The 15,716-nt window shown below is 41.1% G+C and overlaps 1 protein-coding gene and 1 pseudogene across 1 annotated transcript in view; one reads left to right on the top strand and one right to left on the bottom strand.

The window, feature by feature from the left end:
• The first annotated feature begins 1,230 nt into the window (after window positions 1-1,230).
• LOC129860945 (ephrin type-B receptor 2-like) overlaps window positions 1,231-15,716 on the top strand; it is a 74,435-nt gene continuing 59,949 nt past the window's right edge. Inside the window, exon 1 of the mRNA XM_055931903.1 lies at window positions 1,231-1,619. The gene's annotated coding sequence lies outside the window, so the exon portion shown is untranslated. The remainder of the gene's footprint in view (window positions 1,620-15,716) is intronic.
• Window positions 2,462-11,269, bottom strand: LOC129861448 (putative beta-lactamase-like 1; annotated as a pseudogene).

The following is a 15,716-nucleotide window of genomic DNA, read 5'->3' on the forward strand; positions in this document are numbered from 1 at the left end:
TCTTTGATGCTCTCCTTTTTATGTTTTCAAGTATCATTTTCTCCAGACCATCAGCTCTTTCATTTATCTTTGCAGTGACTTCATCGATTCAATTGACCTGGAGTTCGCACAAAGACAATTCTTTGTATTTTTGGGTGCAGAACTACTGACTGGAGAATCAGAATCAACCGAATGTCCAGATTCCTCCATTTCTTCTCCTGAGGAGTCTGGTGGCGGTGTCTCTCAGGTGTATGGACTGGCGACCTGTCATTCAGGGCAGAAAATATACGGAGAGTTGCACCGTGATTGGCTCAGAGCTCTGTCATTCATGGGGACATTACGTCACCGCCATGTCTAAAGGTAGAGCTTGAAAATGCAAGCCCCTTGGGTGCTGCCATAGAGTTACATTAGAAGTGCCCATCCAAGAAGGCTCAGGAATATTATCTGAGTGCTTTTTCACACATATTTTTCTTCCTTTTTGCCAAGTTTCAGATTAAATTAGCAGTCTACTGAGTGTTGTTCTCTGTTGTGTTAACTATAAACTGAGTTTTGTTACATTTAAGTAAGTTTGAGAAGGATAAAAGTTTAGGTTACTCGGAGTAAGATAAATTACCGTCTGCACGCTTCGCCATCTTCTCTCTTCCCGGTAATTGGCTATTCTGATAGCCACGCTAGCTTCACCCTCTTGTGGGTTCTAGCAAGCTAGCTAGCATGCTAGGTAGTACTATTTATCAACAGCCAATCCAGTAGGGGTTTTGAAGCTATAGTGAGCTTCGATTTGTCATTGAAACTGAATGGGCTTCTGTTGTTTCATCACCCCCCAACATGCTCTACTGATCTCGGCCATTATGCACAAGCTAGGCCTATTTGAAACATCGCCATCTCCTGGCAGCATTTACCCGCCAGCTTCAGAAGCCTTTTTTTAGCTTAAAAACCCCATTCGATTTTTGCCCAAAACTAAGATGAAAAAAATACTAAAACTGAATCTAATTGATTATGGTTTTTATTTTACGTAGTTTTTATTTTTATATATATTTGTTTTTATATCTTATTTATTTATTTAATTTGTATTTTTTTTACCCCCTTTTCTCCCCAATTTTCGTGGTATCCAATCGCTAGTAATTACTATCTTGTCTCATCGATACAACTCCCGTACCGGCTCGGGAGAGACGAAGGTCGAAAGTCATGCGTCCTCCGAAGCACAACCCAACCAAGCCACACTGCTTCTTAACACAGCGCCTCCAACCCGGAAGCCAGCCGCACCAATGTGTCGGTAGGTGGGAGGAAGATGTCAATGGAGGATTGTCTTGTATTGACTCAAGACATACAAATATAGCTACACACACAACACAGGCATATGAAGACTCACTGTAATGTGAGGTTTTACCAAGTCATTATGCACCGTGAGACATTATTATTTACCAAGTCATTATGCACCGTTTTAGCGCGCTAACCGCCCCCCTTGGTTAGCGCGCATTGCGCCCGGCCCGCCACAGGAGTCGCTGGAGCGCGATGAGACAAGGATATCCCTACCGGCCAAACCCTCCCTAACCCGGACGACGCTAGGCCAATTGTGCGTCGCCCCACGGACCTCCCGGTCGCGGCCGGCAGCGACAGAGCCTAGACCAATGCGCCACCCGGTAGGCCTATTTTACGTAGTTTTTCAAACAGGTTTCTTAATCATTTTATGTCCATTTAAAACATATTTTTTTTATGATTAGTTTTTGTTTCAGTTTTCATTTACTACAATGACCTTGCACTACATTTTTATTAAAGCTCAGTTCTCTCCAAGTAGGATTGGTACTTACCTGGGCAAGAACAGCATTAGACATTTGGCAAAAAGCCACAAGGAGCAGGGCAATATATATGGCAGTCTTCATCTTTCTCTTTCTCTGTGATATGTTCTGTTTCTCTCTTGATCACAAAATCAGTTTGTGGACTGCACTCCATCTGGGCTCTTATAAAGGATATGAGACAGGGGTTTCTCTAATTGCAACTTTGGGGGGGCTCTATAATTTAACCATGCTCATACTGTATTTGTTTAAAATGCAATTTTGTTGGTACAGTGGTAAATATGAAATAGCTTATTCCAAATTAAACTAACACCCCCACCACTCTGTCATGGTTTAAACCATCTTCTTTCTATTCTGCCTGTCTGTCTCTCTCTCTGTCTGTTTTGAGCTTCGCTAGAAAGCTTGCAACATTGTTTAAACTGGCCATTGAGCTCGGGACAGACACAGACAGCTGTATTTGCGTCCTGTATTTCAGACCCTTTTCAGGTGTCCCAACTTTTCTTTTTACAAAAAAGGTTTATTTGTCAGCAAGACGCTGATAAATTAATTCAGACTACAAGTGTGTGTCATTGCACTTTTTGGTGTAATGTCATTACACTTTTTGGTGTTTTGTAACAGATGTCTCTGAAATGATACACTCGAAATTCAGGATTCCATGTTATTCCTCACCATAAAAAGCAGTTCAGTGTTCAGTGTTTAACCGTTGAAGATTGGCGGCGAGCAATCCGGAGCATTTTGTAAGTGTTGAGTCCAGGGGAGTTGAAATTGTAAAGTTCAAGAGTTGCCTGTCCTGGCTCTCCAGAAACACTGACATGCTATTGACCTTCAGCTTGCAGTGGTACTCCCCATCGAACACCACCCTGAACACCCTCTCCTGCAAGAAGTCCAGCCTGATAGTCCTGTACTTGGCTGGCACTGTGGTGTCCACCTGGGACCCAAACTGCTGAATGACCAGCACCCCATCCAAGCCGCCTTGAGCTCAAAGAAGGTTGTGTTCTGGTAGTTGAAGAGGCCCATGTGGGGCGTGGGGTCGGGGGTCGGGCGGCAGGGAGAGTTTGCGCTGTGCGTCTCTGAAGGTGCTTTCCATTGCAGGGATGAAGTGACTGTAGGCCTGCATGACCAGGTCCCTGTCTGCTGCTGGCGGCCTCACTCCGGCCATCAGCACCACCAGGCCCACCTTCAGCCGGAGAACCAGGGAGAAGGTGGCGGCGTAGCCGTCCTGTTCTCCGTCCTTACGGACCACCTCATAGCCCAGCTGCTCATTGACCTCCCAGGGTGTGCCAGTGTAGTTGTTGAAGTAGCCCTTGTGACAGCAGAACAGAGGGGTCAACAGGGTCTTTAGGGTGTCTTGTTAGAGGAGGGACCGGCTGTAAGCCCTCATGCTGTGGAGTACATCTGGCCAGTGATGGCAAAGCCTGTCTCCTGCATCCTCAGCTGCTCCAGGATGTTGTCAGACACCCAGCGCTGATAGTCCGAATACGAGAATTTCTCGGCCAAGACGTTAGCCAATAAGGAAAAGGCCACGTTGTTGTAGTGACATGTAAGGGAGCAGGAGGAAACGTTGGTAATGTCTCAGTCACATGAAATCCCCACCACCCTTTACAAAAATGTACTGGATAAGATGTTGACAGGAATGGGAATTAGGTGTACCCTACTTGGTGCTTGGGTCTGCCACTAGGACATCATCCCATAACAGATCTATAGCAACCTCTGTGTCTCCACCCCACAGTAGATTTGTTGCCCGAAGCTGCCTCGGTAACCCTGAAATGGAAACACAAATTTGGGAGTCAAACGCTATGGTCAAATGAATGACAAAACTGAGTTCTGGAGTCAAAGGAATGTACAAGGGAACTTTCCTCAGGTTTAATCCAGTGAAAGTACAGCACAGTACAATACGGCACAGACAGAGGGATCTGGTCAGGAGAAAAGGCTAACAAGCCATGAGCTCATTAACCTCTAAGTATAGCCTCTCTCTTCTCTAATCACGTAATGGCCAGGGTAAGCTAGTCATGAAGAGGAAGAGTGCCTTTACAAGAGAGCTGTCCGGCCATCAGGGTGACAGAGGTTTGAGTGAGGCTGGGTATCTCTGAACCAACCTTGACATCCACATCATCCCGCCGCTTCCCCAGCAGGTTTTTGATGGTGAAGTTTGCTGCATATTTCTCCAGAGAGTCATCCAAGAAGGCCACCTTCCCTTCCTCCCATAGCTTGTACAGCATCAGTGTGGGGAAGATATTCGAGAGACTAGCGATGCTGCGGGGAAAACAATTGCCTAGTGTTATTCCTCCTGCAACCTGTGGATGGAAAATACATTCAAGTTGGTCTCCAGTTATTTTACAGATATTGCACCTCTTAAAGTATTTTCCTCAATCAAAGACTTTACCTAACTAAGCATTCCTTGGCAGATGAGGATAAAATGATTAGTGGACAAGAAGTGTCTGATTAACGCAACAGTCCCTAATATCTAGCAATACAAGCCAATAGCAATACAAACCAGAACACTGTCAATCCCAGGTGCTAATGCAATCAAATGTACTACCCATTGCTATCTACCCACACTTAATCCCAGCCGGTGATCCCTGAACGGGTGATTCTATTCCCTGTCCGCCAACTAGGGGCTGTGATGTCATAATCTGCAGAGATTCTGCTGTAAAGGCATGTTGGAGAAGGTCTAGGAGAGGAGGGAACCCTTAAGCTCAGCTCTCATGCTCAGCAATCAAATCAGTTCACGACAAACAGGGGGAGGGAAAATTGATTCACTACACAAATCAACCATCTATACCATTATCTTAATTACACTTGGGATTTAAGAGCAGACACATTGTTGGTGTGACCATTAGAGATCTATGGAGAAATACTTGTTGATGATTGTAGATGTGGTCTAATTAGAAATTGGCCATGTACGTTTGACATGTAATACTGTCTCTCTATAACACTAATCTATCACACTGTCTCGCTCTACTTCCACCAAGCCATTAGGTTTGCCTCTGGTTTAAGTGATGTATTTACAGCATTGAGGACGAGGATTTACACCAGCTAGAGACAAATTAGAATTCACCTTTTTACGTGACAGCCACTGTAGCTGAGATTTGGTTTTGGGTGCCAAGATTACCACTGCCTGTATATGTTGCTATGGAAGAAGGATTACATTTGTATGACATATGTAATATGCATTCAATTCCAACACATATTTATTCAAGTGTAACGTTGCATCTTTCCAAACTGATTATGATAACTGGGTCACTGTATGGGCAACCAATTACTATCTTATATATATATATATATATATATATATATATATATATATATATATATATATATATATATATATATATATATATATATATATATATATATATATATATATATATATATATATATATATATATATATATATATATATATATATATATATATATATATATATATATATATATATATATATATTTCCCTAACACAGATACTCCTGCTTCCATGTTGGGGCGGCAGGGTAGCCTAGTGGTTAGAGCGTTGGGCTAGTAACCGAAAGGTTGCAAGTTCAAATCCCTGAGCTGACAAGGTACAAATCTGTCGTTCTGCCCCTGAACAAGGCAGTTAACCCACTGTTCCTAGGCCTTCATTGAAAATAAGAGTTTGTTCTTAACTGACTTGCCTAGTTAAAAAAAAAAAAAAAAAGGTTAAATGTAAGTCGCTCTGGATAAGAGCGTCTGCTAAATGACTTAAATGTAAATGTTGAAAATGATAACCCTGTTCAATGAGCATTGTGTTTCCTTTGATGTGCTGGTTGGAGATTTCAATTGTACCCTCAACCCAACACTGGACAAATCATCTCAAGTCCCAACCACAAACCCCAGATCGGCAAAGATGTTGAGCTCTCTTATTATAGAGATGGGACTGATAGATATCTGGAGAGAGAATAATGGCTTATCTATGGACTATACATACTATTCCAATGTCCATAACACCTACTCCCGTATAGATTACATTTTTATCCCTAATATTTTCATAAATTCTGCCACTTGTACAATCAGACCCATAGCACTTTCAGATCACGCCTTTCTCTGCCTCCGCTTTGACCTCTGTAAAAACATCCCGAGGTCAAAGAGCTGGAAATTCAACATCTCCATGCTATCAAACAAAGCGTACCATACATTTGTCACTAGATGGATAGACAACTACACACAAGACAATAAAACATCTCCTGTTTCTCCAGCCACAATGTGGGGCTCTGCCAAAGCCACACTAAGAGGTCATCTGATTGCATATGCTTCCTCTAAGAAAAAAGCAATGGAAGCACACAGGTTAGATCTTGAGAAGGGCCTGGAACGCTGCGAAAAAGTACATAAACAATCCCCAGACAGTGCCTCCTGGAGTCAACTTAAAACAGCCAAAGCCAAACTAAACTTGGAGTATTCTCGAGAGATAAAACCCCCTGTTTTCTTTACTAAATAGAATACCATGAGTATAGCAATAGGCCTAAAAGATCACTTGCATACCAATTTCAAAAATGTAGTACAATCACGGCCATCAAAACAACAGATGACGGGGTCACATATGATCCAAATAAGATACATTTAACTTTCATGATTTTTTTATGCAAATGATATATTTCTGAGAGATAACATACAGATGCAGAGACCAACCAAGAACATCTCAACTCCCACTCACTCCTGAGAAGGTCCTAGAGGCAATTATCCCCATGCCACCTAACAAGTCCCCAGGCCCAGACACATTTCCCAGAGAGTTCTACAAAGCCTTTTGGCCCCAGCTTAGCCCATGTACATGCCAATCCGGGAAAACGGAGCTTTCCCAGACCCTATGTACACAGCCTGCTTTTTTGAGAGTGTTTCTCAAAAAGACAAGGGCCCTCTCTCCTGCTCGTCCTTCCGGCCAGTAAACTTGTTCGACTTTGACTACAAAATCATTACCAAATTGCTCACCAAAAGACTAAACACCCTTCTTCCCAAAATAATAAAGGCGGAGCAAACTGGATTTATTAGAGACACGTACTCTTCTGATGTAAACACACAGAAGACCCCTGTCCTGCAGGCTTCACTGGATGCTGAGAAGTAGTTCTCTGTTCTCAGTCTTAGAAAAGACATTTGGCATTTCATATGCTGACTGCAGAAGGTTTATGAAAGCACTAGATATAAGTACATATGTATGAGGAAGAGTTTATGAGTTATACAAGTACAGGTATGAAGCAGATGGTTAGGAAGCTCAAATACGTAAGAGAGACAGATACAGTAGCTTCCTACATAATGTATCAGGCATGACGCATTCGAGTCATAACGTGTTCCAATCAGACCACAAGAGGGCAGTAGATACTGTGGCTATTACCAGGCTGTGGCACACTCATCACATCATGAAAGATTAAAACTGGATTTGGTCATAACAACCATGATAGCAACATTAAGCACCAGTAAGGATTGATTGGATTTCTCCAGGATCTGAGTTAAGCCAGCAACAATATTATTAGGACAATATTATTGTGTCTAACAAAACACTTTTTCCTCTGTTAGTTTACTCAGAGTAGGTTCTAGATATTCCATGACAGCTCTTACAAAATCTAAACTGATGTATGCTTTTAGTGCAGAAATTGAGGAGGCCTTATCAAAATAATTTAAAGTAAGGCTTGTAAAGGGGTGGAGGTGCCTGACCAAGTTAGAGTAACTACAGTAGTCATGTGAACTGTGTATGCTCTCCCATTGGTCAGGTTAAATGAATTGTTTCTGTGCTCTGACTGGTTCCAGGTGTGACTATGAACAATGCACCTCCACGTGTTCTCTCAAAATGGTGGTGCATTTCCTGAAGCCAGGAGACAGCAAGCCCGGTACAGTCCTGCTGTCTCCAAAGCCCCGCTCCAGCTATAGTCCATGAACATTCCGTTTGCGGTTGACAATCCTTTTTCAGTCTCTGTGTTTTTTTTGTAAGGTTAATAGTAGGTATTCTGAATACAACTATTGTGTGTTTTTATATTGTGTTGGTTAGTATATTTAAGGGCTTGACTTATTTGTATGCATGCAGCATATATAGTCCCACTGTTCATTGCTTCGCGTGATGTATTGTTGCCTCTACCTTCTTGCCTTTGTGATATTGTCTGTGCCCAATAATGTTTGTACCATGTTTTGTGCTGCTACCATGTTGTGCTGCTGCCATGTTGTGTTTCTACCATGTTGTTGTCATGTGATGTTGCTACCATGCTGTGTTGTCTTAGGCCTCTCTTTATGTAGTGTTGTGTTGTCTTTCTTTATGTAGTGTTGTGGTGTCTTTCTTTATGTAGTGTTGTGGTGTCTTTCTTTATGTAGTGTTGTGGTGTCTCTTTATTTAGTGTTGTGGTGTCTCTCTTTATATAGTGTTGTGGTGTCTCTCTTTATATAGTGTTGTGTTGTCTTTCTTTATGTAGTGTTGTGGTGTCTTTCTTTATGTAGTGTTGTGGTGTCTTTCTTTATGTAGTGTTGTGGTGTCTTTCTTTATGTAGTGTTGTGGTGTCTCTTTATTTAGTGTTGTGGTGTCTCTCTTTATATAGTGTTGTGGTGTCTCTCTTTATATAGTGTTGTGGTGTCTTTCTTTATATAGTGTTGTGGTGTCTTTCTTTATGTAGTGTTGTGGTGTCTCTCTTTATGTAGTGTTGTGGTGTCTTTCTTTATGTGGTGTTGTGGTGTCTCTCTTGTCTTGATGTGTGTTTTGTCCTATATTTTTATTTTTAATCCCAACCCAACCTCCCCGCAGGAGTACTTTTGCCTTTTGGTTGGCTGTCATTGTAAATACGAATTTGTTCTTAACTGACTTCCCTAGTTAAATAAAGGTGAAATAAAATAAATAAAATGTAGCACTTTTTAGTCTTTATGACCCTTATACATTTGATGTCTATTTTGGGATAACTGTGTGTTTCATGCCTTCCATACCAGGTCTTTATTGACCTTGGCCTATCGTAGAACTTGTCTGTTACAGGCTGGAATTAAATCAACCCCCCCATAGCAAATGTTATGCAGTGTCTTTGTTTACAAATGTCACCCCGCACACACACTTCTTTATATATATACTTTTTCTTCTTCAGTTTTCTTCATATTTCATATACATTTCATGGTTTACAATATCAGATTAATTCATACAGTCAGATGGGTCATTACACAATGTTTTAAACATATTTTTTTGTAAAGCTTGCATTTAATTGCCACTCCCTGTTGCACACAACAACAAGCTTTCATTACCCCTGTCATATGGGGATTCATGGCTGATTTAAGATGAAATCGTGAAACCCTGTTACGGTCAACCCTGTTACTTTATTTGGCACTTAATAGGCACTTACTATAGTCTGTTTTTAAATTTAACCTCTTGAGATGGGATAACTTGTTTTTTATTAAGTTGGACATTATGCACTTCATGACAGAATGTTCAAATTATTGAAATCATAAGTAATTTAACTAAGTTACACTTCTCAAAAGGCACCAAACTGGTGGAACAGCCCATATATAATTAGATGGGTAATGGACATGGACATTTTTACATTGTTAGAAGGCCATGCCTCCACATACCTAAAATGAATGAGAGGTTAGATATGTCCTGAGGGCCAGGACCAAGAAACACAGCTCAGAGGTATATGGACAGGTATGATAGAAGATTCTCAGCGGGACCAAGCCATCCACACATAATGGATGCAAATCAAATATTTTTAAATAAATAATTACAACAAAAGCAACAACATCAGTCAGGCAAGCAGTTTTCATATTCAAAATGAAAGAGGTAATAACTTCATCTAGATTGTTAAAGAAGGATTTAGTAAGAAAAACTGGAACACATTGAAATAGATGGATAAACCTTGAAAGAAGCATCCAGCTCTCAAAGTCTAGTTTGGTATGTTATGGTAACTTTGTTTGCCTTTAGGAGGTCTTTCAAATGGCGGGTAACTGAGACACCCAGATATGTGAACCCTTTTGAATGGAAGTGCAGCTAAACTGATGGAGCCATCATGAGAGAATACAAAATATTTGACTTTTATGAAGATTCATCTCACGTCCAGATATTTTCCCAAATGTTTCAAGAACATTCAATTAAATTCTACTACTAAGGAAGTGCTGCTCACCAGAACAAAAGACATCCAACTTCCTAACATAACTTTATTATTATTCGTTTGGAAGTTAATTTGTATCACAGGCAGTCGGCCATACAGTAGCTACAGACAAAACACAAAGTGAAACCACACCCTTAGAAAAAAGGGTTCCAAAAGGGTTCTTCGGCATTTCCCATAAGACAATACTTTTGGTTCCAGGTAGAGCCCTTTTGGGTTCCATGTAGAACCAACAGGGTCCTAGCTGGAACCAAAAAGGGTTCTTCAAAGGGTTTTCCTATGGGGACAGCCGAAGAACCTTATTAGGTTCTCGATAGCTCCTTTTTTCCCATTCTGAATCCTCAGAATGGATTACTGCATGTGAGTGTAGTATGAATTCCTAAGTCTCAGAGCCTGTCTTATATTCACAATTTGTGTTAGATATGTGCTTATGTGAGTAATTATGGACTGTACCAAAATGCAAAGAGAGACAGAGAATGCAAATTAGAGATTTTCTAGACACCTCTCCACCCTCGCTCCACAAGCCAAGCCACTTGCGGAAGGAGTGAAAAGAGGAAGATGCTATTTGCTGCTGTCCATTTCTGACCCCTCCTATCTCTGCTGTGACCTCATCACTGCAGCCAAGCAGGAGAAAGTGGAAGGTCACTGACAGACAGGACTGACAGACAGATAGACATTAACCCCATGCAGCGTGAATAGTTTCTCTTCACATTGCCATCAAACAGGAGTCAAAGTGAGATGTCAGTTACAATCATCTTGACATTTATATGTTCTATATCATTCCTTAATTAATATGGACTTTTTAAATTAAGATTTTGGATTATGCAAAAATTACAGAATATAGGTTTTGGGCACAAGTCATGCACGACTGACTGCCTATTTCTGCTAGTGTCTTCTAAACAGCGTTTATGGAAAATCTTAAATAAAAAGATGGTGAATTCTCAGAAGAACAATGTCTGGCACAAGATATTAAAGTACTTTTTAACTACCGTATTTGCTTCTTCCTGCAGCTGCGAGGCAGTCTTTGTAGAGACCATTTAGCTCCGGAAATGTCTTCCAGAACAGGCTCGTGTCACCTCCATCAGCAAGGTCAATTTTTTTCAATTTAGTGCAGAGGCCTGAAAGGCCAGACGCACTTCAGTACGCATCATTATCAAGGACAAGTTCACTGGGTGCGTGGGACTGGAAATAGTCAGTGTAGTGTTTACTTACTGTACTTCTCATTTCAGAAAACAGTTAGGATTTGTGGCGGTGAAATATTGAAAAAATAAATATATTGAGTATGGCATTAAGTACGGCATCCATATTAGGACCTCTTCGGATATCTTCAGACATCCACTATGTACCTTGTCACCTCTTCACCTCACGCCTCACTCTGACTTATCTCACTCTGCCTCAGGTGTCACCGAAAAGTTACCTTGACCATTTCAACCTTGTTCTTTGCAATTAATTAATTATAATAATTTTTTGTCTAGTAAATACTTATTTCCCAAGCACTGGTTTTTGCCTGGAGGCCCAATTTTTTCACATAATGATCCAATCCCTGATGTTTTTGTTTTGTCATTACAGGCAGGAAAAGGTCAGGGGTGTTGTTTGATCATAGTGTGAGTCTTCAGCATTTGCCTCGGGGAAAATCAGGGAAGTGAGTGGGTGTGTGTCTTTTCGTAATGCATGATGTAAGTCCGAAGACTATTGAATTCTATAAAAAGACCTTTATCCAAGACCACGCTAGTTGTGTAGCTCTTTGTACACCGTGTTACCATGTGTGAAAGTATCTGTCTGTGTGTGTTTGTGTGTTTGTGTGTGTGTTTTATCCCTTTGTATTTGAGGGTATGAGCTGACCATGGATCAGTTTTATAACATTCATTAAAAGATCTGTGGCCGACTTTACTTCCCTATCTAGTCAGGTTGTGTTGCTAAACTTGGCTGTGTGGCAGGATCGACATTAATTTATAAAGAAATGAGCGTTATCGGTGAAGGAAGCCAGAGAGGGAACCAGCTTCCAAGTTCAATTTATGACCCATAAATCAAGACAGATTAGACCTGACTGGATTGTTGGTGCCATGTGTGACCTACAATCTGTGCTCAGCTCGCATTGTCAGACTAGAGGGTGGCTGATCTCCCTGTGCAAAGGTTTCCATGGGAACGACCTCTGGCTCCTCTAATCTGCTGTTTCCAGCCCTCACTCATCTTGAGACTGAGTTATGCTGGATCCCTTTATGTCAGTCCCATAATCTTCTGCTCTATTTCCTCACCCTAGACCCACTCCCTCTTTGCCTCCCCCCGCCCCCCTCCTCACTTCCTCCCGCCCTCGCTGGTTGGCAGGCGCTCTGTTTTATCTTCCTTACATCTTTATCTACCGAAGCTCTACTCTGTTTTGCTGTGAATCAGCCTGGTTTTCCAACTGAAATCCCAGCAGCATGTTTCACATTCATCTGCTATATAATTGAATTGCAATACCCGAAAAATATGCCAGATATCAATTTTTCCACAAAATGCATTGTATGATTAATGTATGCAAATATTCTAGATGTAAATTTGAAATACACAGAAGCGCGACTGAGATGCTTTGTCATTATTTTGTTATTTCTCTTGACATTGAGCGAATCTCAGCTGTCCACAGGCAGGACAGGAACACAGATCCAGTGCCAGCCTGCTGCATACTCTCTGAGAGTGTACAGTGACAATAGACATGCATGTGGTTTTGATCAGCACATCAATGTGTTTGATGTGTCCCTGTGCATCAAACATGTATAATTCAGAATCCAAACAGATGTGATGTGGTAGATCCACCTAGCCGCTAAATGATGCTAGTACATCAAGGCCCATTGTATACAGTATTCAGATAGGATCAACGTTCAAATTATTAAAGCAGTGGCCAGTGGGTGGTTTAATTGTTTTCATTCTAAATTGTTTTTTCTTTGGTTGTATTAATCTGTCTTTATGCAATATGGAAACAGATAGAAATAGCCGGTGTTTTTTTTACTACAAAATATCATCTTAAATACATATTTATTCAAGCTAATAAATTAGGACTGTATCCAACAATCTTATCATTATTTATTTATTTTATCATAATTATCTCATCATAATAAATGTATTGATGGGCAGATCTTACGTAATTAAGGTGTTGTTGGGAAATGAATGTACTGTTCTTACAGTAGGGGGTTTTAAGGCTTGATATCAGGTGCCCTGCGCTCCATGTCTGTCACATTACTTTAAGTCTTGTTGATTAGAGAAATGGAAAGTGTTCATCCATGACTAAATAGGGGTTAATTCCAGGATGCATTGCTTTGTTGATGTTCTCAGGTTAGGGTCAAAGACCAAGTGTGCACTTGACAATGAGCCACTTGTTTCTTACTGACCATACCAAATCCTAGCATTCCAATTGGATGATCCATCACACTAAGCAGACTCAAACAATAGTCTACCCTCTCTATGATTTTAAAGCCCCTGTAGTCAGTCAACCTGACTCCCAACCTCTCCAGAAACCATTATGTCTAAAAAACACACCTCATATCATGTCGTTTCTATTTCCTACTCAGGGTGGCACCCTTGTTCTTGAAGGATATTGTACATTCAGGAGAATCCAAAGAAGTCTGACCTTTTCATTTGAAAATAGTTGACATGCTTTTGTTTATTATTCACCTACAGATCATCATAAGTATAAATATATACATTTATAAAAATGACATTTACTGCTGATTCATTTGAAAAGTGATCATATTTGAGCAGAGCGGTGTAATAATGTTCATGCAGCTGCTTCAAAGAGCCATTGGCTTTAGTTTTCAGTTATTTAAGCACAATTGAAAACAGTGCCTGGTTTGTCAAAACACGACACACAATTAGCACAACCCTACACCAAAGTAGCACAACACTTCAGATCATTTGCAAAATGGAACACTTGTCAAAACTATACACGACTCCATAAAAATAATATTTTGTTACCATACGAAACACATTTCATATGACTTCAATCTTTTTGAACCAGTTACACTGCTGTTGCTAACCTAAAACACTTTTAGCAAGTCTAATTGTCAGTGATTAGAGTACTGTAAATGAAGTACACAGAGAAAGTGCAACTATACAAACACTACACAAGACCAATGCTGCAGACTGAGGAAAATATAATTTATTTCTCTCCATATACCCAAATCAGTCAACATGTCAACATGGAGAATCACAACAAAACATGTCCAAGTTTTCATAATACTACAGTAGTGTGCATAACACTGTTAGCTCAGCAAACAGACAAATGTAAAATACTGTATCCAGTACAGGTTACAATTACAGTAAATAACAAACAAAATCTGAAAAAAACTGACAATATTGTACCGAAAAAACTACAGTAAACATACTATACATTATCTCTTCGCCTAGCTGGATCTGGCCAGAGAATTTCATCAACATCACAAGCAATATCGTCATTAGCAAGACAACGCGGGAAGAACCGTCTTGAATGTCGAATCCATCCTTGCACAGCTGCGGCGTCTACTTGGTCACAGGCGTCCTCCATGGCCTGAATGAGGGGTACCTGAGCCTGGGGCTGGAGATCGTAAACCTTCCACCGCCATGCAGAGAAAAACTCTTCGATAGGGTTTAGAAACGGAGAGTATGGTGGAAGGTATAGTACTGTCAACTGTGGATGGTGTTGAAACCAGTTCTGGACCAAAGCAGAGCGGTGGAATGACACATTGTCCCAGAAGACCGTGTATTGCATCTGGTGCATTTCATTACCTGCTGTGACGATGTGGTGCAATCGGTCCAAAAATGAGAGAATGTGAGGTGTGTTGTAAGGGCCCATTTTGGCATGACAGAGGACAACCCCATGCTGTGAAATGGCAGCGCAAAGGGTGATGTTACCCCCACGTTGCCCTGGATTATTGATTATAACCCTGTGGCCAATGATATTTCTGCCTCTCCTTCTTGCTTTTGTGAGGTTGAATCCTGCCTCATCTATTTATATATGAATTCATACCGGATTTCCTCAGCATCCATCTGCAAAACTCCCTGAAATACAGTGAAAGACAAGATTGTGTAGTTCAGGATAGGTCTAGTATACAGTCAATGTAAAGAAGTCATGTGTGCAGTATGCAACATCACAGTGTTAAAGTGAACAATACAAACCTCCACATACTCATGCCGCAGCCGTTTGACCCTCAATTCCGCTCAAAAGGCACTCGATAAAGTTGTTTCATTTGAACCTGATGTTTTTTCAAGATGTGTGCCAGTGTTGACTGAGAGACCTGATGGACATTATTGAAAATGGCATAGTCACCAATAATGTTGGCTTGTAGTTCTGAGCCTGATAGCATTATTGGCCAAAACCATGTTTATTATCTCTCTCTCTTGTTCTTGCGTGAATATGGGCCCCCTTCCTCCTTGTCGTTCCCGACCCTCAATCCTATTTAGAGAATAATACATGTAACTTACTGTACAATGTCACAGGAAGGGGTATCACAAGTGCGGATATGGTGCATACAATAAGCGGCTGATTACTGTAACTGTAGACAGATCTTTTACCTGTTTTCCTGTCGAAAAGTCCTTATGACAGATGCCACTGTACATCTGCTAAGATTTGGCTGAACTCTCAGTCCAGCCTCCCTCAGCGTCAAGCCGTGGTTCACAACATGGTCCACTAGTGTTGCATGAATGTCATTTGATAAGTTTGGTCCTCTTCTTCTTTGTGCACGTTCTCCTCCTGCTTCAGGTCTTCCTCGACCTCTGGCTCTTCCTCCTTCTCCTCCTCCGTGTTCTCCTCCTCCGTGTTCTCCTCCTCCGTGTTCTCCTCCTCCGTGTTCTCCTCCTCCGTGTTCTCCTCCTCCGTGTTCTCCTCCTCCGTGTTCTCCTCCTCCGTGTTCTCCTCCTCCGTG

This window comes from Salvelinus fontinalis, chromosome 8, assembly GCF_029448725.1.
Source record: "Salvelinus fontinalis isolate EN_2023a chromosome 8, ASM2944872v1, whole genome shotgun sequence".
NCBI classification, from domain to species: domain Eukaryota; kingdom Metazoa; phylum Chordata; class Actinopteri; order Salmoniformes; family Salmonidae; genus Salvelinus; species Salvelinus fontinalis.